At 52.8% G+C, this 27,408-nt stretch overlaps 1 long non-coding RNA gene across 15 annotated transcripts in view; it reads left to right on the top strand.

The window, feature by feature from the left end:
- Positions 1-27,408, top strand: part of LOC123853820 (uncharacterized) — a 211,861-nt gene that overhangs the window by 146,903 nt on the left and 37,550 nt on the right. For 5 of the 15 annotated variants that reach the window (XR_010408637.1, XR_006793209.2, XR_010408635.1 and 2 more), the window contains 3 exons: positions 1,344-6,453; positions 12,064-12,293; positions 12,374-12,524. This is a non-coding gene — a long non-coding RNA (uncharacterized LOC123853820). Of the gene's footprint in view, positions 1-1,343; positions 7,808-12,063; positions 12,294-12,373; positions 12,525-13,855; positions 18,261-27,408 lie in introns of those variants that run through there. The other 10 variants (XR_010408638.1, XR_010408642.1, XR_010408641.1 and 7 more) reach the window with 10 other exon arrangements.

Genomic DNA, 27,408 nt, shown 5'->3' with positions numbered 1-27,408 from the left:
GAGCCCAAGAGTGCCTCTGCGTGGGCACGCTGGCTGGCGCTTCGTGGGTAGGTGGCTCTAACACGCAGACCCCCGCCCCCTGCAGCTCTCTGGCAGAGGAATGTCTTCTGTGTTCTCTCTGCTCGGTCTGCCCACCCCCCACCCCCCGGGGCAGGCCCTGACTGGGACCTCCTCCCATCCCTGACAGTTAGTGCCTTGTCTCTGGGTGTCCCTGCCTGGGCGGTAGCCAAAGCCCATGGGAAGGAGAACACCCCTGCGCAGGCTAGGCTGCGACCTCCGTAGGTCTGCAGAGGGGCCCATGGGAGCCTGTTGGCCCAGACCGCCCCCAGAATCTCCAGTGTGTGTCCCTCAGCCATCGGTGTCCTTCCGGCCTCGTGCTTCATCAGTATCCCCTCTCTGCTAAGGCCTGCGAGGCCGGGGCTTGCCTGCCTGCTCTGTGTCCGTTTTCACGGCATCTCACCCGGGCTGGTCCTTGGGCACGCGTGCATCTGCAGGTGCCCACGTTGTTCCGTATGGGTGGACGGTGACTGCCGCAGCCGTGAGGCCTGGATTATCCGTGTCTGGGAGTAGGCCCCTGGCTTGCCTCGCTGGGCCTCGTCAATTTTAAAATGGGGAAGTCCCCTGGGGGCATTTGGTGGCACTAGGTATATTTGCCCCTCAGAAATGGGGGTCACGGGGTGGTGGGAAGTCAGGAAAGTATGTGGAGCCCACGTCCATCTTCGCTTATTTGCAATCAGCATTAGGAAAACAAATGTGTTAAGCCGAGTCTTCCCGTTTCCTCCCAGGGACCCCTTTGTTCTGGGTAATTTCCTAATTCGTGGTTAAGGGATTTGTGAGAACAGACAGACGTCCAGCTAAAGTGAACATTAGGTTAGGGACCAGGCCCTTGCCATCCTGTACTAAGAACACCAGCAGCCTCTGTGCCTCAGTTTTCCTGTCTGTAAAGTGGGTGACCTAACACCTCCATGCTTCCTGCGCCGAATCTCACGGACAATGTCGTGACATGCTGAAAAACAGAAGCTTCCACTTCCTCTGGGCTGGCTATATTCAGTGTTTTCTGGGTTTTTTTTGTTTTTGTGTTTGTTTGTTTAAATCAGCTATGTGGTTATAGTGGTGAGATCTGAGTGGAGGGTTCCTGGTGGTAATTCAGTGTAGGGGGAGTTCCTTGAGTGGTATAAATAGGGCGCCTTTTTTTTTTTCCTGTCTTAGCTCAAATAGTACTTTTTGCACTGTGGGTTCTGTTCACTGGCTAGAACATTATGGACTAAAGACAGGAGAGTCAAGCTCACTGCTGAAAGAGCAGAAGGCAGAATCTAACTCTGATGCTGTGTTTCGGTCTACAGGCCTGGAAAAGAGCAGCGGCTAAGGGCCGCTCTTCCTCACTCCCACTTGCCACCAGGAAGCTGGGGGGAGCCAACGTACGCCATTGGGACCTCTCAAAGTACCCGGCTAATATGGGACCATCTCTTAAGAGGCAAGAGCTCTGGCTCTGATTAAGAATTCTTATTTTGGAGAAAGAAGAAACTTCTGGATTTAAGACATTGGAAGAGAAAGTAAAGACCTTTGCACTGAGGAATAGTGTATGTCTGGACCCGCACGAGCTGGACGCAACCTACAGTTGACGAGTCACCATCATCACAGACCTTGTCCTTCCTTCTTGTGGAAAACATTTCCTCTTCTGCTGCCTGCCCTTAAGACTCCCCCGCACCCCCCAGCCCAATGCCCGGGAACCAAAGGGCTTTCTACCACACCCTTTCTTGCCCCCCAGTTCCCCCGTCTGCTGTGCCTTTGGACTCGGCAATTCTTGTTTGCTCCATTATCTTCCAGCCGGATACAGAGTGAATTGTTAACCACACTTAGGTCAAATGGGATTTTAATTTTTGTTCCTGTTCCTTCTAAAGAGGCCAGTGTTTGTGTTGCTATGTGAGCAGCATTGGAATAGAATGTCCTCTCGCTTCTTTGGGATCTGGCCCCTCAGGTTCCAGAGTGATACGGGTCAGTGCAGAAGTTCTTCGGGACCTCAGATGTCAGGGATGTTGCCGGGGGGGCCTCCTGTAGGGGCTCTGGTGTCCTCCATGTCAGCTTTCTTTGCTTGGATCCCACCCAGATGTTTGTCCGGAAGAGCAAAAAGTGAATGCTGTGTGTTCATCCCCGCTATCTGCTCTTTTTTTTTTTTAATGTCATTTGATGTATAATTGACATAGTATTCTGTCCATTTCCCACCTGTCTTCTGTTGACGCAGACGTACCACCAGCTGTGAAGACCCCTTCCCTCAGATGGCAGATGGGGCCCCGGCCAGAGCATGGGGCTTTGTCACAGACCATCTCGCTACCAGAGCTGTGTGTTTATTGAAGACCCTCTGCCCCTCGGATGCTGGTGTCACTCCTGACGGCAGACCGGGCCCCTCGAAACACGAGTCCTGTTTGTTTTGTCCCTCCAGTGCCACCGTGCACGTGGCTGAAAACACTTCTAGAGTCAACCTTGTCTCAATTGCAGAGCCGAAGATGTCCGTTCGTTCTACTTCTAAAGCAAACGATGGCTTGCCTTTGTAGGAGGAATTAAAGCCATACACATATATCTTCTCTTTGTTTGTGGGTGAAGTGTTTCTGTGACCATAGAATGACCTCCGTGTCTGCTCAGGGGAGCAACGGGGTCCTTCTTGGCCTTAGATTCCCCACAAAATAAGCAAGGAGAACCTCTTGAGGTTGTTTCCTGCTGTTGAAATGTAAGGCTCGTTCATGGGCTTTGGTCTTCCTTCCTTGACATGCACACAGACTTGTTGTACTGGTTAGAGTCTTTCAGGTTTCAAGGAACAGAGACCCCTTAGATCACCTGCATTAACGTGGGTTTATTCCAAGTTGCTCTGGAAGTAAGGTAGACAGGAACGGTCTGCCCAGCAGCTGCCCAGCGAGGCCTTTCTAGAAGCCCAAAGTCATTCAAGACATCCATTCGCTAGACAGTTTCCAGAAACAGCAAGAACTCTGATGCTGTGGTCATTTTGATCATCTGCTCAGCAGCACGACTCACTGCTCCTGATTCTGGAATTCTCCTGTGATGATGAGCTGAGGGTGCTGGCTGTCCCAGAACACACAACTTTCCGTGATAAACCTGGGACAGTCCTGGGCAAACCGGAACAATTAGCCACGCTCCTGGGTTACAGAGTTACCTGCCATAGTTTGCTGATGCTCTTGATTAGCCCAACCAGCTGCCATTCAGAACCCTTGTGTCTGACCACATTGTTCACCACTGGGCAGGCTGTAGATGGAGGCCATTGGATCAAGCACCCAGTCCTGACCACATCAGGTGTTTCCCGGGTGGTAGGGTTACATGATATTGAATAAAAACCTGGATGTAACAAACCAGCTGAGACCACTTCCTTCAGAAGAAGTGCTGTGGATAGTGGACCTGGGAGCCATTCAAGGTATCAGGGATTCCTCTCCAATCCAGTCCTACTTAAAAAAGGCGATGCTAATAACCTTTCTTGTTAAGAACAGAACAGTTCCTTAGGAAAGAAAACTACCACGGCCACTGGGAACGGGGGTGGTGGTGGGGGAATAAACTACACGTGTCTGAGAGACACGCATATACCACGTAGAATGAGCCAAGAAGAAAACTCTGCATCTTCGCTAGAGAGAGTAAGAGCTAAAATCATCAGGGTAGGGTTGTCTAGGGAGCAAAGGAGTTGGCTGGAGGACTTCCTGAGATTCCTTTGAACTCTAGGATTCTTTGAAATATCAAGGACCCGTAAATGGGGCCCAAGTGTGTACTTTCCCTCAGAGTCTCTGGATCACCTTTGAGTTCCACTCCGATCGTGTTGAATGGGACCTCCCAGCTCCCTCTTCCCTCTCCAGGCACTGCCTCTATCTGGGATAAGGGAGCAGAACTTGGTGGTGGTTGTGGGCGGTGGAGGCAGATGGGAAGGTTGTACCTGCCCAACTTTTGGTGTTCTTGACAAGTAAGAACAATCTGAAGGCAAATTACAGGTACTTTTCAGGTTAGTCAAAGCCAGGCTTTCGGGCTTGCATGCCATCCTGTAGCTGTTGCTTCTTGTCAGGGGGTCAGGCCTCCGTCGTTTCTGTTGAAAGACGGGCATGCGCGTCTGCAGTGTTCTAACGGGAGCCTTCAGCCCGTCCCGCCCCTCTTGCACGCTGTGGCCATATGGGGGGTTATTGCCTGCCAAGGTAGAGATGAGCATGCAAACATCGAGAAACCCAACTCTCATTACCACTATGCAAAGATCGAGATCCCCCATGCACCCGAGTCTTTGCCCTGTTCTGGCTCTCTGTGCCTTCACTGTCATAGAAGGAAGGCTAGCCCAGCGCCTTGGGCACCACTTTTCTTTTTAAAAAGATGAACTCATTTCAGACGTTCCCTTCATTCATGTCCCATGTACGGTCTTTGGTTCCAGAAGAAGTCTCATTGTTGTGCCAAAGGCAACAATCTCCTCTTTCTCTCTCTCTCCTTATCTTCTTGTCCACATAGAATCCCAGAGTTCAAAGTGGTCTAAAGGCATCACCTTTATCTAGATTTACCTCTGACTGAGGCAGGAATCCCCTTTCCAGCATCAGACGAGGGATCACCCAGGCCTGGGGGAGGCAGACTTTATGGCAGAACGGGAGAGGACTGTGAGAGAGGGGTGAATGATACTCAGCCTGGTAAGGGAAGCGGTAGGATTGTGAAGAGCGGCTCGTGGGCTGCCTAGAGACCACGAATGTCAACTTCTTAATGAGATTTTGAGGCAGGTGCACTGTGCCCCCTCCCCAGCATATTTCGGTCTCTTCTGGATCCAGGGTGCCTTCCGCTGATAAAAAGCACAGAGTGGGGAGACAAGGAAATCTGAGATTTTTGTCTCCAAAAGCTCCTCATCTTCGTTCCTTCCCTGCAAAATGGAGGAGCCGGGCCACGTGATCCCCGAAGCCCCTTCTGTCTCTGACATCCACAGTGCCGTCGTATTTAATCAAGTCGGTGACTTGAAGGTTTGCTTGTTTTTTGCTCCATGTGAGAAGAGTAAATCAGATGTTGCCCAAGGTACGGTAGAAAGGCATCTCATCCACATGCTGAACATACTCATCTTGCTGTGATCCATTATGAACATAACCTCAAGTTCCGGCCCTGTCCCGAGATTTTGTTCAGGCTTTCCTGTGAGATTTTCCCATGGCATCAAAACTTGACCCACAGGGACCTTTTATCCTCTTCAGAGGGTCCCCCAAACCCCAGTGTTGATGGAGAAATAGAAGGTTCTAATGGTGAAGTATGGCCCTCTGCTCAGGGGAATATGGTTTAAAGGGCATAAGGGTGACCTTGGGATTGGCCACTGACCTTGGACAAGACCCTCAATGCCGGGCTGGTGGGAGGCAGGGCTGGTGGGAGGCAGGGCTGGGTCCCCCTAGCTCTGCTTCCGAGTGAGACCTTCTATGCCCAGGCTGACAAGAGCTCTGAACTGGGGAGGGGAGGGGGGTGTCTGGAAGTCTGTACTTTAGTCCTACCTTAACTTCAGCCCCAGGGTCCTTTTCTGTGGGTCTCAGTCTTCTCATCCACAAAGTGGGAGAGAGAGGGATAAGTGGGTGGTGTGGATGGTCCTCTAAGGTCCCTCCCATGTGTCAAGTTCTAAGCCTCGCCAGACCCAGCTGAGGCCTGCCTATTCTCTGACAAGTAGCTCTTCTCCTTTTGCCTTCGGCTGCACAAGCCAAAAACAGGGCTGTCCTGGGAAGTCCATTACCGAAGAATACTTCAAAGCTGTTTGCACTCATTGTCAGTTGCACTGAACTTGAGTTTGTTGAGGGAGAAGGCAAATAGACATACAGACTGATGGCAGGCACGGGGAAGGGGGACTGCTATTTGCCTGGGGTGACGGGGGGCGGGGGGGATTGCCTATAGTTTTGACCAATAAATAAAAACTGGGAGCTCTGCGTGGTTACAACTGGAGGGGATTTATTAGTTTGCTTAGTGAAAGGCAAATATTAAGTCTTAAGTTGACCCATCCTGGGACCTGCCTTTTGGCTTTTGTATGCCGTCCGGCACCGATCACTGTGTACTTCGGGTTATCAAGTTCTGTCAGAGGGTTTTTTTTTTTAATTGTTTTCTGTCTCCTTCTCCTTTCTTCCCTCCTTTGCCTGCCTTCGCCCCGCTGTTACCACAACTCGGGGCTGGGTTTTAGAGACGTAAGGAAAGCAGAATGTGGAAGACACCTTGTCGCATTGTCCTGTTTACGAAGCTGGCTGTGTTCAGGGCTCCCGCTGGCTTCGGAACTGCCCGGCTATGGGGCAGAGGCTCAGGACCAGGAGGTCCTCGTGGGTCCCCTCCATCCTCGGCCCTGAGCATAAGTCTGGGCATCGGAAAAAGATACCCATCGCCCGTTTTTCTGTGTTGTAACCTTTCCTTCCTATGTGACTGTTGGTGCTGAACAGTGACTGGTGATCTCAGCCAGATGCCCTGCAGAATGAGCCACTGAAGGTAACATCGTGAGGGCATTATAATTGGGGTCTGACCAGGGTTTGTCACCATCCAGGGAGTGAAATGTCCAGACCAGAGAGGGGCTGGACAGGTACCCGGTCTATCCAGTTTCCAAGTATGAGCTGCAGTGAAGCTAAACGATGTGGAACATTCCTTACCCTTTGCCTCAAACGTCCTCAGTGCAAAGCCAGTCTGTTCTGAAGCATTGTGGTTCTTGGGGTCTTTGGGCCTCATGGGTGGGGCTTGCTGATACCCACCACTATGGGGTCTGGCCCACCAGGGCACCCTAAGCCCCCAACCAACCTGGCAACGGTCCACAGAGGGTGCACCTCACAGGCCAGTTCAGGATATCATGGCTCACCACCACTCCTCCTATAGCCAAGAGTTGGGAATGTTCTGGAATTGCTTAATTAAGAAAGTTGCTTTCACATTCCAGTGGTGATTTTGATTGAACTCAGCATGATTTTTAACCCTCTGGCAATTCTTCCTGGATGAGTCTTTTTTTTTTAAGATTTTATTTATTTATTTGACAGAGAGAGACATAGCGAGAGCAGGAACACAAGCAGGGGGAGTGGGAGAGGGCAAAGCAGGTTTCCAGCGGAGCAGAGAGCCTGATGTGGGACTCGATCCCAGGACCCTGAGATCATGACCTGAGCCGAAGGCAGACGCTTAACGACTGAGCCACCCAGGCGCCCCTGGATGAGTCTATTTTTTTAAAAATTCAATGTTGGGGGTTACCCAGGCTACTGAAGTCCTCCTGGTCCTTCAAGGCTCAGTTCCCAGTCTCCCTTCTCAGGGATGCCTTCCTGAATTCCTTCTGCCCTCTCGACCAGGCGCACGTTCTTTTAACGCATTTATCTGGCACTGGATAGGTACTCAAAAAGTGCTGATCCCTCCTTCCTGGACCCCAGTGCTTTTCATATGGCATTTACTGTGCTTACACTGAACTTGTTTGAAGTACCTCCTCCTCCCCAACCCTCCCTCCCTTTCCCCCTCCCCTTAAAAGAGCAGGAGCCGGGTCACTCCTGACACATTGAAGTTTATCCCTGAGATGCCCACTCATGTTCACGATCATGTGGCAGGCACTGTGATTGACCTTCGATCCTCAGAAAACAGAATCACATGGACTAATCACTTGGACCAAGTCTTACATGTGAAAGTTGGGATCAGAACCACGGTCGCTAAGGGGCCTCAGGTTCAGAGCCCTTCAGTTTTGGCATGGCAGTTTGGACGAGGTAGATGTACAAGAAAGACGTTGGGTTGACTTTTCCTACTAATGACCTGTGGCTTCGTGTCCCACCAAATTTGCTGGTTTCGCATTTGCCCATTATTCATCAATAAAGTGTTTTCTGAACAGTGGAGAAAATGTGCTTGTTCCTTGATAGGTTGCTTTCCCTGCAGAAACCTTTCTTGAAATAATATGTGTCTGTTTTTATGCTGATTATTTGAGAGCTGGGTTCATTTTTGAGGTCAGAATGAGAAATTTAAACTCAGAAGTTTAGGTCAGAATTCCTGAGGAATTTTACAGTGTCTAATAGGAGAAACACAGAAGGGGGAAAAAAAGGAAAAAAAAAAAAACCATATATGAGATGCTCCCTGCCTTCGGGATCTTACGTACAATGTTAATCGCCAGATGAACTCTTTGGTAGGGTTCCTGGAGACTCTGGATGGATGATGCTGCCTACCCTTCACTGTAATGCAAACTTTTCCAGTAAAGTCACAGGCAGAGAAGTTGGGTAACGATGGGCAGATCCCCTGCTACAGGGGATGGGCCCGGGCTCCAGGGAATACTACCTGGGGACTGAAGGTAAAGACGGAAGAGGTGTCACTCAAAAGCAAGCAGGCTCCGGGAGAGAGGGTCTGTTCCCATTTGCTCTCTGATTAACCACCCTTCCCACGGGGAGGAGCGCAGAAAGGAAAAGGGAGCAGCAGAGATATAGGCGGGAGGTCCACCTTCTTCGGGAAGAGGGGAAGAACCCAAAGTCCACCCCCTCTTCTCACTTGGTACACACTAGTAGAATTAGAGTTTTGGACAAAGGGGATGCTCTCTGCGGGCTTCGGTCACCGGCACAGTTTCAGACATTTGAGAGATGATAGGACGTTCAGCCAAGAAAAATCAGGCAATCCAGGAAACTGTATGTCCCGTGTTCTAGAGGGCTTTACAATTCCACAGCTTCTCGTTCGAATCTCAGCCACTTTGTGAAAGGTATTGAGACCTCGTTGTTACAGGTGAGGATACGAAGCTGAGGGGGTCAGTGACTCACCGTGGGACACACCCCATCCTCCACGCCCTGTTCTGCTTTCTCGACCGACATCTCCGGAGGGACTGAAAACGCAAGCCATATCAGTCCCAGTTGGCTGCTGTAACAAAACACCCCAGGTCTCTGAGTTTTTCCCATTTACACCTCAGCGGTACATGAGGAGGCAGTGGTGGGGACAGAGGGCTCTTTTTTGTGCAGAAATTGAGGAACTCTGGTGACTATTTTAGGATGCCGCAACCTTAAAGAGAGGCTAGCTGGAACGCCCTCTGGCTCCAGGCCACCTTGGCCGGAACCGTCCCTCCCACTCTAGCCCTGAGACCTCTAGGGAGTAACATTGCCTCCCCGGGCCTCAGTTTCCTTCTCTTTAAACTGCTCCGTGGGGCTGGTAGCCAGGCGTCCATGAGTTATTGCAGGCACGGCCCTTTGCCCAGCGCCAGCAACTCTGCGCTCAGGCAGCGTGCCCTCTGTACTCTCGACACGGAGCCCAGTGGCCTGCCTGCCATGACTCTTGGCTCGGATGATCTCCGTGCCTGGACGGGAAGAGAAACTTCCAGGGTGCACTCCGCCACTGAGTCTGTGTTTCCCTGATGTGCCAGGGCGTCGCTGATTCTCTCTGGCTGTGAGCAAGCTCTTTGGCCTGTTTGGTTCAGTCCTGGGGAGAGAGCTGAGCTGCTGGCCAGGAGTATTGATGGGGGTGATGTCTGGACCCTGACTCTGGGAGCAGTGATCTCTTTCCTGAGCTCACTCAACACCACATTCCCTTTGGCCAACTCTACTACCGGTCCCGCTTTTTCTCCCGAGGGCCACGTTCTCTCCAGACTCTGTGCGGGGCCTCTACCGTCCAAGGGGCCCCTACCAAATACCCCATTAGGCATGCACCTTGGGTACCTGAGGCCTTCCTGTTGCCTCCTGCCCAGGTTGCAGAGAGAAGAGCCGATTTCACAAGCCCGACAGGCTTCTCCCCGTTTCCACACCTGGAGTTCACATCCCACCCTTCTTTGCTGTGGCCCAGCAAGCGCCCCTCTCTCTCGGACCCCCGGCTGGGCGTGGGTTCTTGAGGCCGGGAGACCTCGGTGGCCCAGGATTCTGGCGGCAGCTCTGTTCCGTCCTTGGCTCGCCTGGCACGGCTGGAGAATGGAAAAGCTGCTCTGTTTACAGGACCCAGGGCCAGAACAGCATTAAAAACTAAGGAGCAAATAAAATGTTGTAAACAAATCTCCTTTCCAGTAAGGATCACTCCTCCCCCCGCCCCGCCCCCCTGCCGTCCTCCAACACGCACCATTTTTCTCATGTGTTTGGATAAACTTTCATCCTGTGCAATTACCATTCCCAGGGAGGGGCGCCTATTTCCGTTGGCTATTTATTTTGATTTTGACCATTCGCCTGCCTTTTGAGCATCACACACCTAATAGGAAAGAAAATAAGCTCCCTACTGGGACCCACGGAGCAGCTCTTCCCTACCCTTCCTTTGTCCACTGGAGTGTTCCCCTCTGCGCCCAACACACCCTCACCTTCTGACTTCCCCTCAGAGTGTAGACATGGTGGATGGTTGGCTCCAGCTGGATGCCATGCTCCTCCCGCAGAGCTGGTAGCACTGGGGAGGTGAGGAGGAAGGAGGGGAGAAGATGAAGCAGAGGAGAGACATGGTTTCACAGAAAAGCTGGAACAGATACAAAGGGGTTGTGTGTGTGTGTGGGGGGGGGGTGACCATCTCTATGCACAAGCTCTTCTGTACGAATCCTCCATGTAGTGCGTTTTTGTGTGAGCAGAAAGCTCTTGAGCTCAGGTTTCCTGACCCCAGCAGGTAGCTTATTGTAAAACAGTTCATCCAGAGGGGGAAAAAGACCTTGTTTCAGCATTTTAATTTTTTTTCTTTTTGGTCTGAACCAGATTTGTGAGAAAGGAGATAGAGAGGAGTAACTTGTTTTTTTTTTTTTTGCCTGGCTCTGAACTACATGAGATTGGAGAGAAAACAAAACAAAACAATCCCCCCCCACCAAACAGTTTTGAACAATGATTATATTTGTTTATAAACGTGCTGCGTTATATATATAGGACCACATAGGACCCCTATATGCATATTTCCAACTGTCCCTCTGGTCTCCACATTCCCCTCTGCCCTCTGTTGTCCTTCCTTGTTGGAGCGGAGGAGGCTCACCCCATGCTGTCAGCCATCCGTGTTGGTAATCCCCACTTCCTATGTAAGTTCACTTTCTAAATTCCTTGCCTTTGCCCAGTTGGATGAATTGGCATTCTTGGAGGTGCTGGATTCAGGGAGGCCATGAAGGGCAGGGTGGCGTGACTCACGGACAAGGCATGGAATCCGTTTGACTTCAGATTCCTTCAGATTTAACTCAGTGGAGGCACCAGGAAGGGTCCTGGGGTGGAGGGGGGGTCTGCTACCCCCCCCACAGCTCCCCACTGAGCCCCCCAGCCTCCTCTGTTCTTCCTGACTGCCACCTGTACACCCTTCTACCAAAGACGTCCTAGAGCTGTCTCAGGGTCCCCTGACCGAGGCTTGGTCCCTGGGTTATGAGTTGGTGGCATGATGAAGGGGGCGAGCTGGACACTCCCCTTTGGAGTATGTGGGCCTTCTTCACAGCCCAGTCTTCTGAGGGGCTGAAGGATTATGATCTGTATTGCAGAGGGTGTGAGAATCTCATTAATAAAACCTGGTTGACATCGGAATGATTCTCGGTGTGCGTGTGAAATGCACAGGACCGTGTGCTGTGCCTGGATCCAAAAATATGCCTGCTTCCATGCCGGGTCTGTTGGAGCTTTGGGTAGACTTTTCCAGAATGGAGGAGGAATGTCGCAGGATCCATCCCCGGTCTGGTGCCTGGGTCCTCTTGAGAAGGGCAGGAGACTCTAACTTAATACAAACTAGCATTCAACAATCTAATGTGGTAGGAGAGAGACTGCAGTCCTTGTTCTTGGACCTTGGTTTTGGCAACGCTGGGGTTCGGGTGGGTCAGTGGGTCAGCAAGCTAATGGTGAGTGTTGATGGGCGTGGGCCTCTGAACCTCGGCCTGGAATAGGGTCCCCTAGGTGCCCCCAAGGGTAAATGTAGGGAGAGGAGGCCTGAGAAGGCGTCCGAGATGCCTGGGAGGGAGGCGGGGTCCAGCCCAGGCAAAGTGCTGCAGAGGCAAAATCCATTTGTGGTGGCTTCGCGCCTGCCGTCAGGGTTGGGCGCTCCCGGGTCAAGAATGCTTTGAATAAGAGGCGCTGGGGGTGGACCAGCCCTCCATGGGGGACGCCGGGCTCCCCAGGGAGGGGAAGACTTCATCCGGGCTGCGGCCCCATTCTCAGTTCCGCTCTATTTAGAACACTTTTTTTTTTTTTCTGGAAGGCAGATTACTGAGGAGGGAAGCAGCAGGCCAGTGGAGAAGATGATTCTGCGGTGCTTCCAGAATAGGGGGGCGGGGCGAGGCAGAGAGAGAGGCCAGGACCTAGCGCCTGCGGACTTCTCCCCTTCCTCTGTCTCTCGGTCCATCACCCTTCTCCAGCCCAGCAGCCCGACTCCAGACAGAGCTTATAAAGGCAAAGTAGAAGCATCTGGAAGTATTTCTACTTGTACAGGTAAGACAGGCAAGCAGTGGTTTTAATTCCGTGCATCCGTGCAATGAAAGCCTCACTGCGGTAAACGTCCCCTTCTGTAGCGTCTATTGCGGAACGGGACTCATGACACAGCAGGCCAGGCTGCCTGGGTGCAGGATGGTGTATGACGTGGTTCTCTTCTGGAGATGTGGGCCGCCTGGGTTCAAGGTGATCCCAGAGCATCGTGGAGGTGCTCACCAGCAAAGATGGCAGGTGAGGTGGTTGGCGTTTTGCTTACGGGCCTTGGTGAATCCTTCTCCCCCTGCCCCCCACAAAGGGACAGCTGTGTTGACTATAGTTTAGGTCACTGCAGACTCTGTAGACTGAAAGTGGTGGGTGGCCAAGGGGGTCTCTGAAAGCAGTGTCTTTAAATACCCTTCCCCAATCACCCCGCCTTCTCCTTAGTCTTTGCCTTGCAAGAGAAACTTGGGGCCTGAGAAGTGATTCTCATTGGCCCTACCTGTGGCTCGTATTGGAGCCCAGCGAGGCAGGTGGCTCTACCCACGGGACTCCAGGTGGCATCCAGATGTGCCTCGTCTGGAGAATTCTTCCTTGAAATGGACCATAGTCACTCACCGTCCCAGCCAAGGCAACTTTGAGACCAAAGGCAACTGTTTTTCCAGAGCTTTGGAAGCAGTGTAGCTCTGTACCTGCTTGTTAACTGACTTCATTCTTAGGGCTTCCTAATCAACAAGATCCTGGTCATGTTGGCCCTGTACCAGTGGGTGGCTTCCTGCTGAGGTCCTGGTAGCGTCATTAATGACCAGCAAACGTTCAAATGCATGAGCTCCTACAGTGAGCTCAGATGTGACTTTCAAACTCAGCCATGCTCCTGATTTTAACCAGTGGTTCTCCACCAGGGGTGATGTTGCCATCTAGCCCCAACCCCGGGGCCATTTGCAACGTCCAGAGATACTTTCAGGTGTCATCGCCAGAGGGGAGGGTACTATAGGCATGTAGCAGGTAGAAGCCGGGGAAGCTACTAAAAATCTTAGGATGGACAGGACGGCCCCTCCCCCCACTACAAAGTATTATCCAGCCCCAAATGTCAATAGCATTGGGCTGGAGAAATGTGTTTTAAATCTCTGCTGCAGGGTTGAACCATGCGCCAACCCCAGCCCCCTGCACCCTCACTCTCGCTTTATTTACCAAAGGGGGAAAAAAAATCTGTTATTTTTTCCGAGTGCATTTCCACCTGTATCTTATCAAGAACCACCAAGTTCAGCACACCCTTGATTAGTCACTTCCATTAACAGTGTTTATTTTGGGGTTTGTGTTTATTTTTGAAACGTAGTCTCCTTCTCCCTGCCCTCTCCCTTACGCACCAGTGGTGCTCAGCCAGCCTCCTAGAGAGGTCTTGTCCACACTTTTCTGGGCCATCCATAGACCTCCTTGGCCAACTTCTGAGGACAGAACGTCTCTCCTCCTCCCTTCCTGGCGGGGGGCGGGGGGTGGTTGGGGGGTGGGGGGCAGTGCGGAGGGGGGAGTTGGGGGAGGTCTGCAACTTAAAGCAGCAGTTGTCTTCCCCCCTACTTATTTCCCAGATACGCTTGAAAATCCTTTTCATTAGTGACTCCGTTGACCAACCGACCCGTGACAAAGCTGAGACTTTATTCCTAGCTGTCCACATTCCGTGAAACCAAAGACTCTCGGTGGTTTTCTGCACTGAGTCAGAGGCAAAGAGGTTTTTGCTTTGCTGGGTCCCTCCTGTTTCCCTGCACCGCTCCCTTCCTCACTGCAAGCTGGTCTCGGGGCTATATTTAAGTGTTTCTGAGTCATAGAGAACTGGTCCCTGTTCCTCCCTGCTCACCCACCCATCCGCTCTCCGAATGGCATCTAGCACTCCATCCCCAGTTGGAGGGATTTCAAGGCTTAGGGCTGAGTAACAAGGAGCTCAGAGAGGACTCCACACAGGCTTTGGAGGTCTTCCCCTTTGACCGAGCCCCGCCCAGTGTCCCGGCCTCCCTCCCCCTGAGCTCTAGCAGCCAGAACCTCCCCGGAGGTGACTAACAGAACCTCTTAGCCCATGGAGTCCCTCTCCATTCTGATGGGTCTCGTTGCTAGTGTTGCACAGAAACTGGTCCAATATTTGCAAAGAAACACTGGCCCAAGGATGCTTCGAGGCAGGCACCCAGCAGAGAAGGCCCAGAGTGCCCTTCCTCCTTCCCCCACACTCCTTCCTGGGACATTTATTTGAATACCACCGGGGAGTGGGTCACTTTGGGGTATTTATTTGTTTAAGCATGGGTGGTTCCTGCAGAGGAGGGTGTCGGGTTTCAAGGTTGGAGGACCAATGCAAACAGAGAGTGGGTGGTCTGGAAAAAGAAGTGGGCAAGGGGCAGGGGTTGAGAGAACCCATTCGCCCTTTTATGTTTGTAGGTGGAAATGCTGAATGAAGCGTGACCTTATGTATGACCCAGTTATCTCTGAGACAGAGCAACTTGAGGGGGGGGGTGTGTTCAGACTTTTCGTAGATTGTTGAAGAGTATTTGGAAATCATTGGGCAATTATTTAGGGGCAATAACTCTCTTATTAACTTATCTCGAGGGGTCTGGTGACTATCTGAGTGCCTTGGGGAGGAGCGGAAGTGTGGTTAGAACCAGGCTGGACTGTTTCTAACGGCAGACCCAACTCAGGGATTCTGGAAGATTCCTGAAAAGCTGCTGGGTGCAGTCGTGGGATGAGGTGCCGGTTGTCGGCCAGAATGAATGGTCCCGCCTTGTGTCCGAGGGCCCGCCTCATTTCTGGGTTAAAGTAGTCAGAAGAATATCTCTGATTCGTTTTTGGGGTCACAGCAGCCCTGACTGGCAGAGCTCAGAGCTTTATATTCGGCAGGTCACTGTCAAAAACAAAACAAAACAAAAACAAAGAGAAGATGAAGGAAAACCAGGAGTGAAGGTAACATTGCGTCTCTCCGGTCCACAGTATTCTGAAACCCAGCGGCAAAGAGCAATGGCAACCTAACCTGTGGTCCGTAAGGCCATCCCAGAGTTCTCGACTACAGAATTGGACGTTTGTCATAGCGGGCTCACCATTAGTCTTCACAGATGGGATGCTGAAGAACTGAAGGGTTTGCCAGGAGGGAACACACCAGGGAAGCTTTGGGGAATATGGCGGTATCCAGTTAATGACATTGTTAAATACAAGAGCTGCAAGGGAGATACAGTGAGTGGCCATTGTCCCCATGTCCTACCAAGGGAAAGAGGAGGTGGGGTTCACGGAGCAATGTGGAATGAGGTCAAACACCAGAAATCCTCCCCTAATCCTGAAAGTGACAGCCTCAGAGAGCCCAGGGCATCAACTTTTTTTTTAAGAGTTGGAGGGAGAGGACCGCTTTTTACCAAGTCCTAAGTACCGTTCCCTCTGGACAGAAAAGAAGACTCTCGCTAGATGAATAGCTGCACCAATTGAAGACCTTGTTAGAAATTAATGATGTGTGTAAACGAAGTGTTTAGGGATGAAGGGGCCGGATGTCCGCTGTTGACTTTGACATGCGTTGAAAAAGTGAAATAGGTTGATGGATAGATCCGTGCACAGGTATGTGATGAAGCAAACATAGCAAAATCTTGACAATCATAGAATCTAGGTGTGTGGGTACAACGTTTCTCTATGTTTGAACATTTGCAAATAAAGCTTGGAACAAAGTACCAATCCCTGGGCCACCCATGGTGATTTCGATTCAGGGAGATGGGGATGAGATCTAGGAATTTTTTTAAGCATTTCAGGGGATTCGGATAGAGAGCCAAGTTTGGTCAGACATCTGTGGAATAGACTGGTATTCCTCCAATTGGATGGACACAGGAATCCCCTGGAGATTCTGTCAAAATGAGGGGTCTGATCCAGCAGGTCCGGGGTGGGACCTGAGAGTCTGCCTTTCTCACAAGCTCCCAGGTGATGTTGATGCTGCTGGGGAATGGACTCCCACCTTGAGTAGAAGAAAGAAATGAGAGGACTCTCTCTTGTTCTTTCCACCTATGTAGTCCAGTGGAATCCTCTGGAAAGCTGTAAAATTGATGCATGAGGGTCTCACCCCCAGCGATTCTGGTTTAAGAGATTTAAAAAGCTCCGCAGATGATTCTCACGTGCAGCCACTGACTTTACGTCATGAAATGAATCCAGGGAATATTAAATTTTAGGAAATGAATTTTTTGCACGAAAGACACAGACCCTCATCACCAAAGGTGCAGGGGCTCTTCCAACAGCAATGGAAGACTCAAAGCCGCCCCCGCTGCGGGATTCCACTTAGTTCCCCCCATGATGAGAACTATTAGTGTTTATGGAGTGGCCGACGCCTTAGATGGTTAGGTTCCATCATCACCATAACCGGGTGAGGGAGGCATGATTACTCACTGAAGGTGGGGACACCGAGCTTGGTTAAGTGGCTGGACCAAGGTGACCCAGCTATTAAGTCTTGGACAAAGACTGGAACTAGGTCTGCCTGACTTCAAAGCCCATCGTTTCATTCCATCGTCTTCATTCCACGTCTTCCAGTGTGTTGGAGAACTATAGCCTGTGGGCCAGATCTGGCCAGCTGCCTATTTTTATAAATAAAGTGTTTTTTTGTTTTGTTTTTACGATTTTATTTTTAAGCAATCTCCACCCCCAACACGGGGCTTGAACTCACAGCCCTGAGATAGAGAGTAGCACACTCTACCCACTGAGCCAGCCAGGCGCCCCTGTAAATGAAGCTTTACTAGAACGCAGCCATGCCCGCTCTTTTCCATATTGTATCCGCTTTTGTGCTAAAGTGGGAGAGTTAAGCATTTGCGGCAGAGACCCCCATGGCCCCAGAGTTGAAAATATTTGCTATCTGGTCTTTTACATGACAGGTTGGCTGACTTTTGATGGATTGGTGAGGCAGCCAACCAGAGCCAAGGTGCAATCTTTGGCAGTACTTTCGAGCAAGAGGAATAGCCCCGTGGAGGATGAACTTGAACTCATGATCACTGCAGCTCGGGTTTCTGCTCAGACTTTTTACTTCAATCTCGTGGCCTGCCTTTCGCTCCGAGGGTTACTTGCTTCCTTTCAGCATATTTTATTTTGATGCCAAAATTTCTGATCTGTTTTCTTAAGAGCAGGAGGTCTTGATCCCAAAGCCAAGGCCATCACACAGCTCTCTGTGGAGTGGGGTGAGGGAGGCCAGCTGCTGGCCACCTTCCACTCCCACACCGTGGGGGGCCTTCATGGAACCGCTCTGAGCCCCGCTGCTCCTGGGAGGTGGCAGCAGCTAGGGGCTTCCCTCCCATCCCATCAGCCATCCACGGAGAAACCCTGCGGAGAGGTCGGGGAGGGGAGGAAATGCCAATCAGTCCATCAAAGCCCCACCCTCCTGGCGGCTTCTAGCCTCTGATCGGGGCCTGAGGACCCTTGGCCCACCCCCAGGGGCCGAGGGCAGGGCAAACAGGGGAAGTGCATTTGGTAATGATTCTAGATTTCCTGTTTGGGTTCTGTCCAGGGGGCTTTGGGACATGCTAACTTGTACTATGTGTGTTCACACGATGATGTTCCTCTTCTCCTGGTTTTTTTTTTTTTTTCCTCTAGAGCTTGTTTGCATTTTTTTTTCTTTTTATTATTGTTAAATGATGTGAGGCAGAGCAATGGGCCAATTCCCAGCCTCCTTTGAGGGAAATTTGTGGAAACGGAGAGGTGAGAGGTAAGGAGAGGCCAGGATACCCTGCCTGGATTCCTGGGGATTTGGCTTGGGTGCCAGATAGATCCTGCGCCCCCTGGACGTACGTGGTTGTAAGGTTGTAATGGAACTGTTTCGGAGGACACCTGGGTGTCTCAGTGGGTCTAGCATCTGCCTTCCGCTCAGGTCATGATCCTGGGGTGCTGGGATCGAGCCCCGCATCTGGGCTCCCTGCTCAGCAGGGGGCCTGCTTCTCCCTCTGCCTCTGCCCCTCCCCCTGCTTGTGCTCTCGCTCTCTCTGACAAATAAATAAATAAAATCTTTTTAAAAAGTTTGTTTCAGTAAACATTTATTTAGTTCTTCCTATGTGCATGGGATACAAAGGCACACAAAGAAAGCCTAGTTTTGTCTGGTAAGAGGTCAAAGGTGGCGGGGGGGGGTGGGAGGAGAGAGAGAGAGAAAGACTTCAAAGTAGTATAATAAATGCAGTAAATAGCAGAAACAGGCAGGGATCGAGATGGGGCTTTGGGGGGGGGGGCATGTCAGGATCCTTTAGTTCAGCTTTCTCTTCCTAGCAGGACTGAGCCCTAGTCTTGAAGATGGTGAGGGCACCTCTCACCAAACAACCCGCAAGCAGTGCTGGGTGTCCCCGTGTCGAGAAGTAGGGCTGACAGTCTCAGTAGCCACCATTTGCTCCCTGGGATGCAGCCTCTGTCACTGCAGGGCCTGGCGGGGAGGGAGGGGGGACGCTGGGGCCCTGGGGCTATCTAGCCTCCTAGTCTCAGGGAGCCTGAGGCTCCAGGAGCCTGCACTTCCTTGGGGGCACAGAGGTGATCTGCCTCCTTTTCATTACGTGAGAGGACTTTGATCCCTCCAACGGGGAGAGAAAGAGAGCACTCCTTTTCAACACCTTCCCATATCCTCCCCCCTGGCTATGCCTGGCCTCACTGTCACCTCACCTTGAAGGAGACAGGATGTGTTTCCAGCTGGGCCCTTTCTCTTCACGATTTAGATGGCGAGTGAGTGAAGTTTATTAGATTGTGGCCCAAGCTGTGGGGCTCAGGTTGTCCCTGCAAGCAGCAGGTAGAGGGGAAGGGGCAGAGACCCAGGGTTCTCAGCTCAGGTTTGCAGGGGTGGTGGGAGTGCTGCTGGGAGTGGTGCAGCTGGGGGACCTCAGTTCCCCGGGACTGCAACTCAGTGGGTCCAGCAGGAGTCATTGCTTCTGAAAAGCCCTCCCTGGGCCAAGCTGCATGTGTCACTCAGAGCAGCGTCTGGGTTTCCAAGCTGGCGGGGGAGGGGATTGTGACCCCATTGTCATCTCCCCTCTTCCCCTCCTGTCCCCTCTCACCTGTTGTGCTAAATGGTAAATGGTAAGAAAAAGAATCCTGGGCAGGATGCTCTGATGTGAGTGTTTTCGATTTGCGTGGGAACTCGTCACCTGAAGTTTCGGAGCTGGAGAAGCCTGAGCCAGTCCGTGAACTCTGAACTGAGGGAGGGCAGGAAACTAAATCAAACGCTGCTGCCTCGGTGTATCACAAAGCGCACCTCAGAATGCCCATTCCGTCCCCTTGGGCTGGGGTGCACCCCGGAGCCTCCGCAACCCTCAGCCTCCCGCGATGCATGGTGGGACCAGGGCAGGTGCGCTCTGCTTCCCGCTAGAGAGAGTGCAGCAAAGCTGGGTGCAAGAGTCTTCTAGAAGTTCTGGGGTTTCCCCGGAAATGAAAGGATCTCAGAAGCACACGGATTTCCTGTTGCTTTCCCATCTGTCAATGCAGTCTCTCTGGATTTTCCTTCTGCACGCATTCCCTAATCCTAGCCTTGTAGAGAGGAACGTCACATTTGGTCATTTTGCGAAGTGAGGATTCTTGTGGAAATGTCAATAATTACCTCCCAATGTATCTCTTTGGAAAATTCATATACGTATATGTACACACATGTGTTTATATATATATATATATATATACACCTTCTGTGTACATATATAATGTAGAAAGAATTTTACAAAGGAGGGAAGCCCCCTATATACAGTAATATCTGGTCCCCCCAAGATTCATATCCTGTGCCTGGAAGGGTGACCGACGTGTCCCAGTTTGCTGGGGAATGTCTCTATTTGAAAGCTGGAAGTCCTACATCCCAAGATGACACTGTATGTTAGATGGGTTGTATGGAGAAGGACCTTGAGACAGACTTGTCGAGTGAGTTGCCCAAGGTCACATGGGAAGTCAGTGGTTGAGGCAGAGTTTGCACTTAGGCCTAATTCTACGACACGTGCATGTTTTATAGGGACACTTCAGATCTTGCAAATATAAACGAGGAAACCCTGTTGAAGATCTAGAATGATGGGCAGTGGCTATAGGGGTTGGAAATCTGGAAATGATGAGCTTTCAAAAGGGAGGGCAAAGCCAGGAGGAGGAGGATCCAGACACTCAAGGCTCTCCAGCCTGGCTTTCTAAGGAGGATCAAGGACTAGCCTGGGGCCCCAATTAACCTTGCAGATGGAAGGCCGCCCTCTGGATGCCTGAAACTCCTCCCTCGGTCCATGCGGGTCCAGCTCATGAGCCCACGAAGGTGGTACCAGAGGAACCAGGATGGGAGAAGTGAGAATTTGCTAAGAGCTCCACTCAGGCGAGCAGCCGAGCAGCCTGCATCCCTCTCCCCCTCAGCCCCCAGTCCCATCCCAGCCCTTCCCCTTCTGCTCCCCCAGGGGCTTCCAGAACAGGTCTTCCTTGCCTGTTGGCCAGACCTGCTGCTGGGGGCGGGGGGGTGGGGTGGTAAGAGATAGAGAGCTAATTACTGTTTTCTCTTTTCAGTCCCTGTAGCTCTGCCAAACGAGGATCCCCATTCTGTAGGGACCCTAATCCTCTGCCGGTGCCTGGAGGTGTCCTAGGCAGATTTCCATCTTGCTCATTATCATGGGCCCGCTTCCAGAACATGTCCACTCCTGGTTTCTGTGACTCTGCCTACCTCGGACACGTGTACTTCCTGTGGCAGGCTGCCCCCTCTCCGCCCCCCCCGCCCCCACCCCAGCCACCTAGAGGAAGGAACGGTTGGCTTTCTGGGTCTCCTAATCGCCAGTGTGGAGCTGATAGGAAACCAGGCCAAGCCATTCCACCTACTGGGCCGAAAGAGCAGGAGCCCTCTTGGGAGTTTCCTAGTTTCAAAAGAAAGGGATGTCAGAGGCCTGGGTGGGGTGTGAATGTCCTGGAGGACAGAGCTCCCCGGGATAAGCAATAGTTCCAGAAAATTCGAGGGCCAGCAGGAACCCACCTCGGGACAATTTCCTGGGCTGCTGCACCCCATTTTGAGGGAAGAAGCCTAGCTCTTGCCCGTGCAGCTGGGTATGGTTCGCCGCCCCCCGTCCCAGCCCCATCTGCCCCCATCCCGTTCCCATTGAAATAATCACAGGGTAGGCCGGGCCTGGCAGTGTCGTCATGACAACTGCTCTAATTTCTTTTAATCCCAGTGTTCCTTCCCAAAGGGACCTCTTCCAGCCCCCACTCCCCCCTGCAACGTGTTTTAATTGTAATAACTCCTGGGTTTTCGGGAGGTAATGACCGTGTGTGGGGAGCCGGCGTTGGCCTGGCTCCATCCCCAGAGTTGCCCGCCCAGCGGCGCCAGGCAGCCCTCCGCCTCCCAGCAGGAGTCCTGGAGGAGCCCAGGGCAGGCTCGGGCAGGGTCTGCCAAGGGGGTCTGCGGCCTCGGCGCTAATGAACACAAGCCGGGGGGAACCTCAGCCCTGCGGGGTCTGTGTCCCGAGGACATTTTATGGCACACCACCCCTTACCCCCCATCTGCACGCTCTCCCCCACCGCTGGGCACACCTTGAAGGGAATCCACGGGCCATTACTCTGCTCCAGGCCCCAGCCAGCCACACTGCTTCAGAGATGTGCCCCTGAATGTGGGCTCAGATCACCTGGGGGCTTGTTATGATGCCGTTTCCAAGTCTTGGTGAGGCCCAAGAGCCTGCACTTCTCACCACCTCCCTGGGGGATGCCCAGGCTACCTCCGACCCAGACCACGTTTCCCATAGAAAGACTCTGGAGTGACCCTGTCCAGCAGATCTTGCTGCAGAGAGGGAGATGCCCAGTATTTAGACTGTGCAATGTATTCACTAGGCATTACCCCCTGAGCCTAATGAGCAGTTGAGCTGTGGCTAGCGCCGCTGAGGAAGGGAACTGTCCATTCGATCTCATGTTCATCCATTTCAATTTAAGTAGCCATGTGGAGGCTGGTGGCTACCATACTGGAGAGCACAGAAGGTCCAATGCTCAGTGCAGGTAGGACTTAGGTTGAATGGTCTCTGCAAAGGATGCCTTTGGATGCAGCCACCCGGTCAGCGTGCAGCCTGCCTCTCCCCCCCCCCACCATCTTCTGTCCCCTTAACCCTGCGCCGCAGAGACAACCCCCCTCCCCCGCTCCTTTGCTCCACGCAGTGCTCCTCTCTGGTTTCCATCCCGCTGAAAAGGGACTGCGTAAGGTCTGATGGCCTGCCTTGGAAGCCAGAACCTGAAGTCTGACCAAAGCCTGCAAAGGTCTGCAGGACACCCAGCTCTTCTGGGAAGCCGGTTATTTTCAAAGCGGCGCTGAGGTGCCCGGGCCGCTATGGGCCATCGGATACTGTGGCGACCGCTCTTTCTCTAATAACCTGAGGGACAGTTTGGGGTTGACACAGTAATTGCTACAGGAACACTTGGCCCGCTTTGGCTTCCACCAAAGCCTTCCCATTCGCACACTGAAATATTAGATGTGCAGTTGGGAGTCCAACAGCAAAATATTTCTGAAATTGTGTGTGTGTGTTTCTCTTCTAATTTAATGTGCCAGACAAGCCTCCCTGTAATTAAAACCAGAAACAAGGACCAGACTTAGACAGAGATTTGAAGGCTGTAAAATTCTAGGACAGGTTTATGTAAAGCAATTAAAAAGGGAGTTAAAAATTGTTAAAAAATTAAACACTAATTACTTTTTTTTTTCTCCTCTCATTTCTGCTGAGCTGTTTTGGCCGTGGAGCTCGAAGAACGATATAAAAAGGAGAAAGTTTTGCCTCGTTGCTGTAAATCATGTTCAACAAATGCTTCTCTGCATTTTGCAGCCGAACCCATCTGCTGTCAATTAGCCTAAATCATGCCTTTTCAATTAAATGGGCTTAGGGAAGTCTGGTAGCGAAACGGGTGTGTGTGCATGCGTGCGTGTGCGTGTGCGTGTGTGTGTGTGGAGGGGGCCGGGGCCGTGGTAATGGAGGGCGGGAGAAAGGTGAAGTCTGATTTCAGTCTGTGAGGTGGAAATATCTTTTAAAAAAAGGTGTGATCCTATTTTAGTGTTTTCCATATAAAACAGGGTATTATTTGCTGTGCTGTGGGGAGCAGTGAAGGGTAGAAACACCGTGAAGGAGGTGAGCCTTGAGAATTGGGAGTAAATTAATTCTCGTGAGCTCCAGGGGAAGCAGCCGAGCTAAGCGTGCTGCCTGGACGCGGCATGGGGGTGGGGGGTGGGGGGGGCTCCGAGGCCACTGGGTTCGGGGCATCTAAGGAGGATAGGGAGCAATGGCTGCAACCAGGGGCCCTTGGGGCTCACAGAGGTTCCTTGCAGAGACAGTGGGCTGAAGTCGAGGAGCGGGGGACACATTCTGGCACAGGCCAGTGAGCAAGGAAGGAGGGGGAGGTGTTACAGTCTTTCAAAAATAAAGTAGACTTCCAATACCAGTAGATGGTCTGGGCTTGGTCCCGGAAGACCCTGTCACTAGGGACTTCATGGGGATTATCTGTGTCTGACTCTGTTCCTTTTAGGGTCCCCAGGCCATGTGGCTGTGTCCAGTGTCCTGGGGAGGGGGAGGTCGAGTTGGGTTGTGACTCCTCCAGAGGCCATTGAGTTTCGAAGCAGCTTGATGGTCGTGTGCGTGTCTTTGCATGGGGGACCCTTCTGGGTGCTCCTGTGCCTACCTCTGGCTTCCCAGCCTGGGATGGTCCCCAACCCTCCTGGCTCCTTCCCAGCTCCGGGGTCCATCAGGAGAGGCTGCACCTGAGACGAGGTGACGTTCGGGGTGGTCCTTGGTGGCACTCGCCTTTGATTTCCTGTGGCGTCCCCTCCTTTGAAGAAGAAACACGTTTGCCTCGACTCAATGTGGATGGAGAAATTTGCGTTCTCTCCTCCCATCCGCAGAGGGAGGGGCAGGAGATGAAGTGTGTGGTCTGCTGATGAGTGTTTATTTTTAGTCACCCAGCCTCCTCTCCAACTGGTCTCAGCTCCCACTGCGGGACTGCCCCAAGCAATCAGCAACCAGCTGGGAAACCTGCAACTTGTTTGGGGTTTAGAGGGGGGATTTGGTAAGGGAAGGTCTGGTGACAAAGAGCTAAGGCTTTGAGATTCGGGTTGATGTTGACTTCACCAGGAGTACCGATAGCTCACATTCCTCGAACACTTACAATGGTCAAGCACCGGCCTAAACATTCTACCCCAAATCCCTCATTTCCTTCTCCCAGTCAAGCTCCTAGGATAGACCATCCATAGCTCTGTTCTTCGTAAGAGGACACTATGCCCCAGAGAAGTTAAAGACATTTGCCCAAAGTCCCACAGCTCTTAAGTGCAGCACCAGGTTTTGAACTCTGCCGCGTGCTCTTGACCCCAACGCTTCACTGCCTCTTAGAGTCGGGGTGGCCTCTGAGAATTTCCACGCCATCTGCTGCGGTGCCCCCAGGGAGGAGGGGCGGCAGTGCCCAGAGGTGGTCTTGGGTATGATGGATGGAGTTCTGACTTTGGAGTTAGGAGCACCTAGATTTGCATCCTAGCTGGGCCACCTGCGGCTCCTGTAACCGCCACCAAATCACCGATTATCTTGGCCTGGCCTGTGAAATGGGCCTGACCTCCCTGGAAGGGTGATGCTCCACGTGTGTTGAGTATGGCTGGCGTGGAGAAGACACTCCATAAACAGTGGGCTCTTTGCCTTCCTTCCTGGTGGCCTGATTCCATGAAGCTTGACCTGGTTTCTTTCTGGCTCTTGGCCTGTGATTTCCTGTAGGATACAGTTTCAGGTCTCTTTCCAAGTGATTCACTCTAAACAAGACCCGGGTGGGACACCGTCCACGGCGCAGGCCCACACCCCTCCACAGGGACTCTGACCACGCGGAGCTTTTCTTTCCCCGGGAAAGGCCACCTCCACACCCCAAGGGCCCTGCCCTTTGTGGCAGCTGGAAGGAAAAGGTGAAGCCATGTCACGCCCTGTTCTCTGTCCCCAGCTTCTTCAGGCTGCCTGGCATCCCACTAGCTGGGCAGACGAGGGAAGGGCCGCCTGGCCTTGCTCCAGAGCCACTCGGCAGGCCCAGCCATGCAGGCTGCCCTCCTTCTGAGCCCCTTTAATCCGATGACTGAGTGCAGTGATCCGTGCCTAGGCCTTCCAGGAGCCTCCCTGAGCCAGGCACCAGTGTTCCCAGCCACCTCCGAGGGTGGTGGAGAGCTTGCTGCCTGGCTCCATGTAGCTGGCAGGATGTGGAGGAAAGGACCGGGGGCCAGAGGCTTCACTTGGAGGCGCAGAGGTGCCTGGTCCCCTGGGAGGTCCTGTCTGGGTCAGGGGAAGGAGAGTGGGACCTGACACTGGGAGAGGGTGCCGGGTGAACACGGGATGGACGAGCTGGGAGAGCCCACTCTGCAGGTGCTGCTCCCTTACGGGCCACGGGCTCCCCATCCTCCTCCCCCACAGGCTGAGCCCAAATGACTGCATCGTTGAGCCTTGCCCAGCTCTCGGTCACCCACTTCCTGTCCTTCTCCCCTTCCCTGACGTTAGGACAAATTGAAAAGCTACCTTTTGAGCAGGGACACTGGTGTCACATGAACCAGGTTGTGACCTCGGTGCTGTCACTTGGGCTGGAGGACCTTCGGCAAGTTGCTTAGCCTCTATGAGCCTCCGTTCCTCCACCCACCCCGGTGTGGTCACCACGGACCCCGTTCCACGGGACGCTGTCAGAGCCTGGTGGCCAAGCTGTGTCTGCCTCCCCTTTGGGAAGAGCCAGGCTGGGCCAACACGCTCCTCGGCCTGTAGTCGGTCAGGATGGGGTTGAAATCAAACTCAGAGCGGCTTGTCCCATGCTCCTGGTGGCCAGCTGGGAGGTGGCCCTCTTTCCTGTGTGAGACACAGTCTCTGGGCACGGCCGAGCCTCGCCGTGACTATGGGGAGAAGCTCGGCGTCTGGAATAACACGGCTGGCCTTGAGGTTTGCACTGCGTCTCCTCATCTGGGAAGGTAGCCAAGCCAAATCGGCATCTCGCTCTCCAGCAGAGCCAAACTGGTGGTTTCTCTGCTGGTCCCCATGCCCTCGCTCCCTGGAGGCCCCCGTCCCGAGTAGCCCATCTCCGGGGTTCTTCCTCCCAGCCAGCACACCACCTTCGTGAGGACAACTGTCATTGGAACCCTCCCCGCTTGCCTCAGCTTCCTGATTCTAGGGAAGCCCTGATGCTAACCCCGGGGAGAGGGCAGACCAGCTACCAACGGGGGAGCGGGGGCCCCAGGGACCCTGGTAATATTCCCGGGAGACCGCACCTACTGGCATGAGCTTAAGCGTCTGCCCACGTGGGCTGGCCCAAACGCAGCCAGCAGCGCCCTGATTGGAAACAGAATTTGATCCAGGTGTTACAATTCCGCTCCAGCATCACCTCCTCCAGGGAGCCTTCCCTGAGTTATAGGTGTTTAAAATTTTTTTGCCCCTGGGTTATAGTTTGCCCTATGCTTCCCCCCTCATATGAATCCATTTGAATAGGAATGGTTTCCTTGTCCCTTTCACCCCCTAGGCCGTGCGCTCCTTGAAGACGCAGACTGTATCCTAGGCGTCTACCAGTCCTTGGCTCGCAGGGAGAGCTAAATAAAACGCCTGTGGAATGGACACGTGGGAGGGGCAGGGGGGAGGTCATCACGGTGGACACGACAAGGGCTTTAACGGGGAGCCAGGTACCCCGAATGTGCTCCTCGCAGGCAGAGTCTTGGGTTTGGCTGCGTGGGTCTCAGGTGTCTGGGAGACTTACCTGTGCTGGGAACATAAGGTGGGCAGAGCACACAGCAGCCGAGAGACGCTGCCGGTGGCCCCCACGCGAGGGACTGACGTCGGGTTAGACACCACGTGGCAGGACGGTTGCCCAGTTTCTAAAGCAGGGAGAGAACGGGGCCTGGTCTGGCCGGAAAGCCGCTCTGCCCGCTAGCCCAGGAGCCCAGGGCCGCGGCGGCGGGGAGGAGAGACGGCCCGTGGTGTGGCCGCACCTTCCAGCACAGCCAGCATGAGTCAGGCTCCTGGGCTACTTTAAAGGGGAAAAATGGGAAGCATAGTTCAAGTTACCAGGTCTTAGACAGACAAACACTATTTTGGACTCAAGAGCTGGGGTAATGGGAGGCCCTCTGCCAGCAGGCCTGGGTCTCTGGGGTTTTTGGTATCCTGGAGGGGAGGATTGGAGCTGGTGACTCTCTTGGGAGGCTCAGACCGCAGTGTGGGAG

Source organism: Mirounga angustirostris, unplaced genomic scaffold (genome assembly GCF_029215605.1).
Source record: "Mirounga angustirostris isolate CCGP_5_RB_7025 unplaced genomic scaffold, mMirAng1.0.hap1 SCAF_17, whole genome shotgun sequence".
NCBI lineage: Eukaryota > Metazoa > Chordata > Mammalia > Carnivora > Phocidae > Mirounga > Mirounga angustirostris.
The sequence above is the reverse complement of the archived record's forward strand: the minus strand, read 5'-3'. Positions and strand labels throughout refer to the sequence as shown.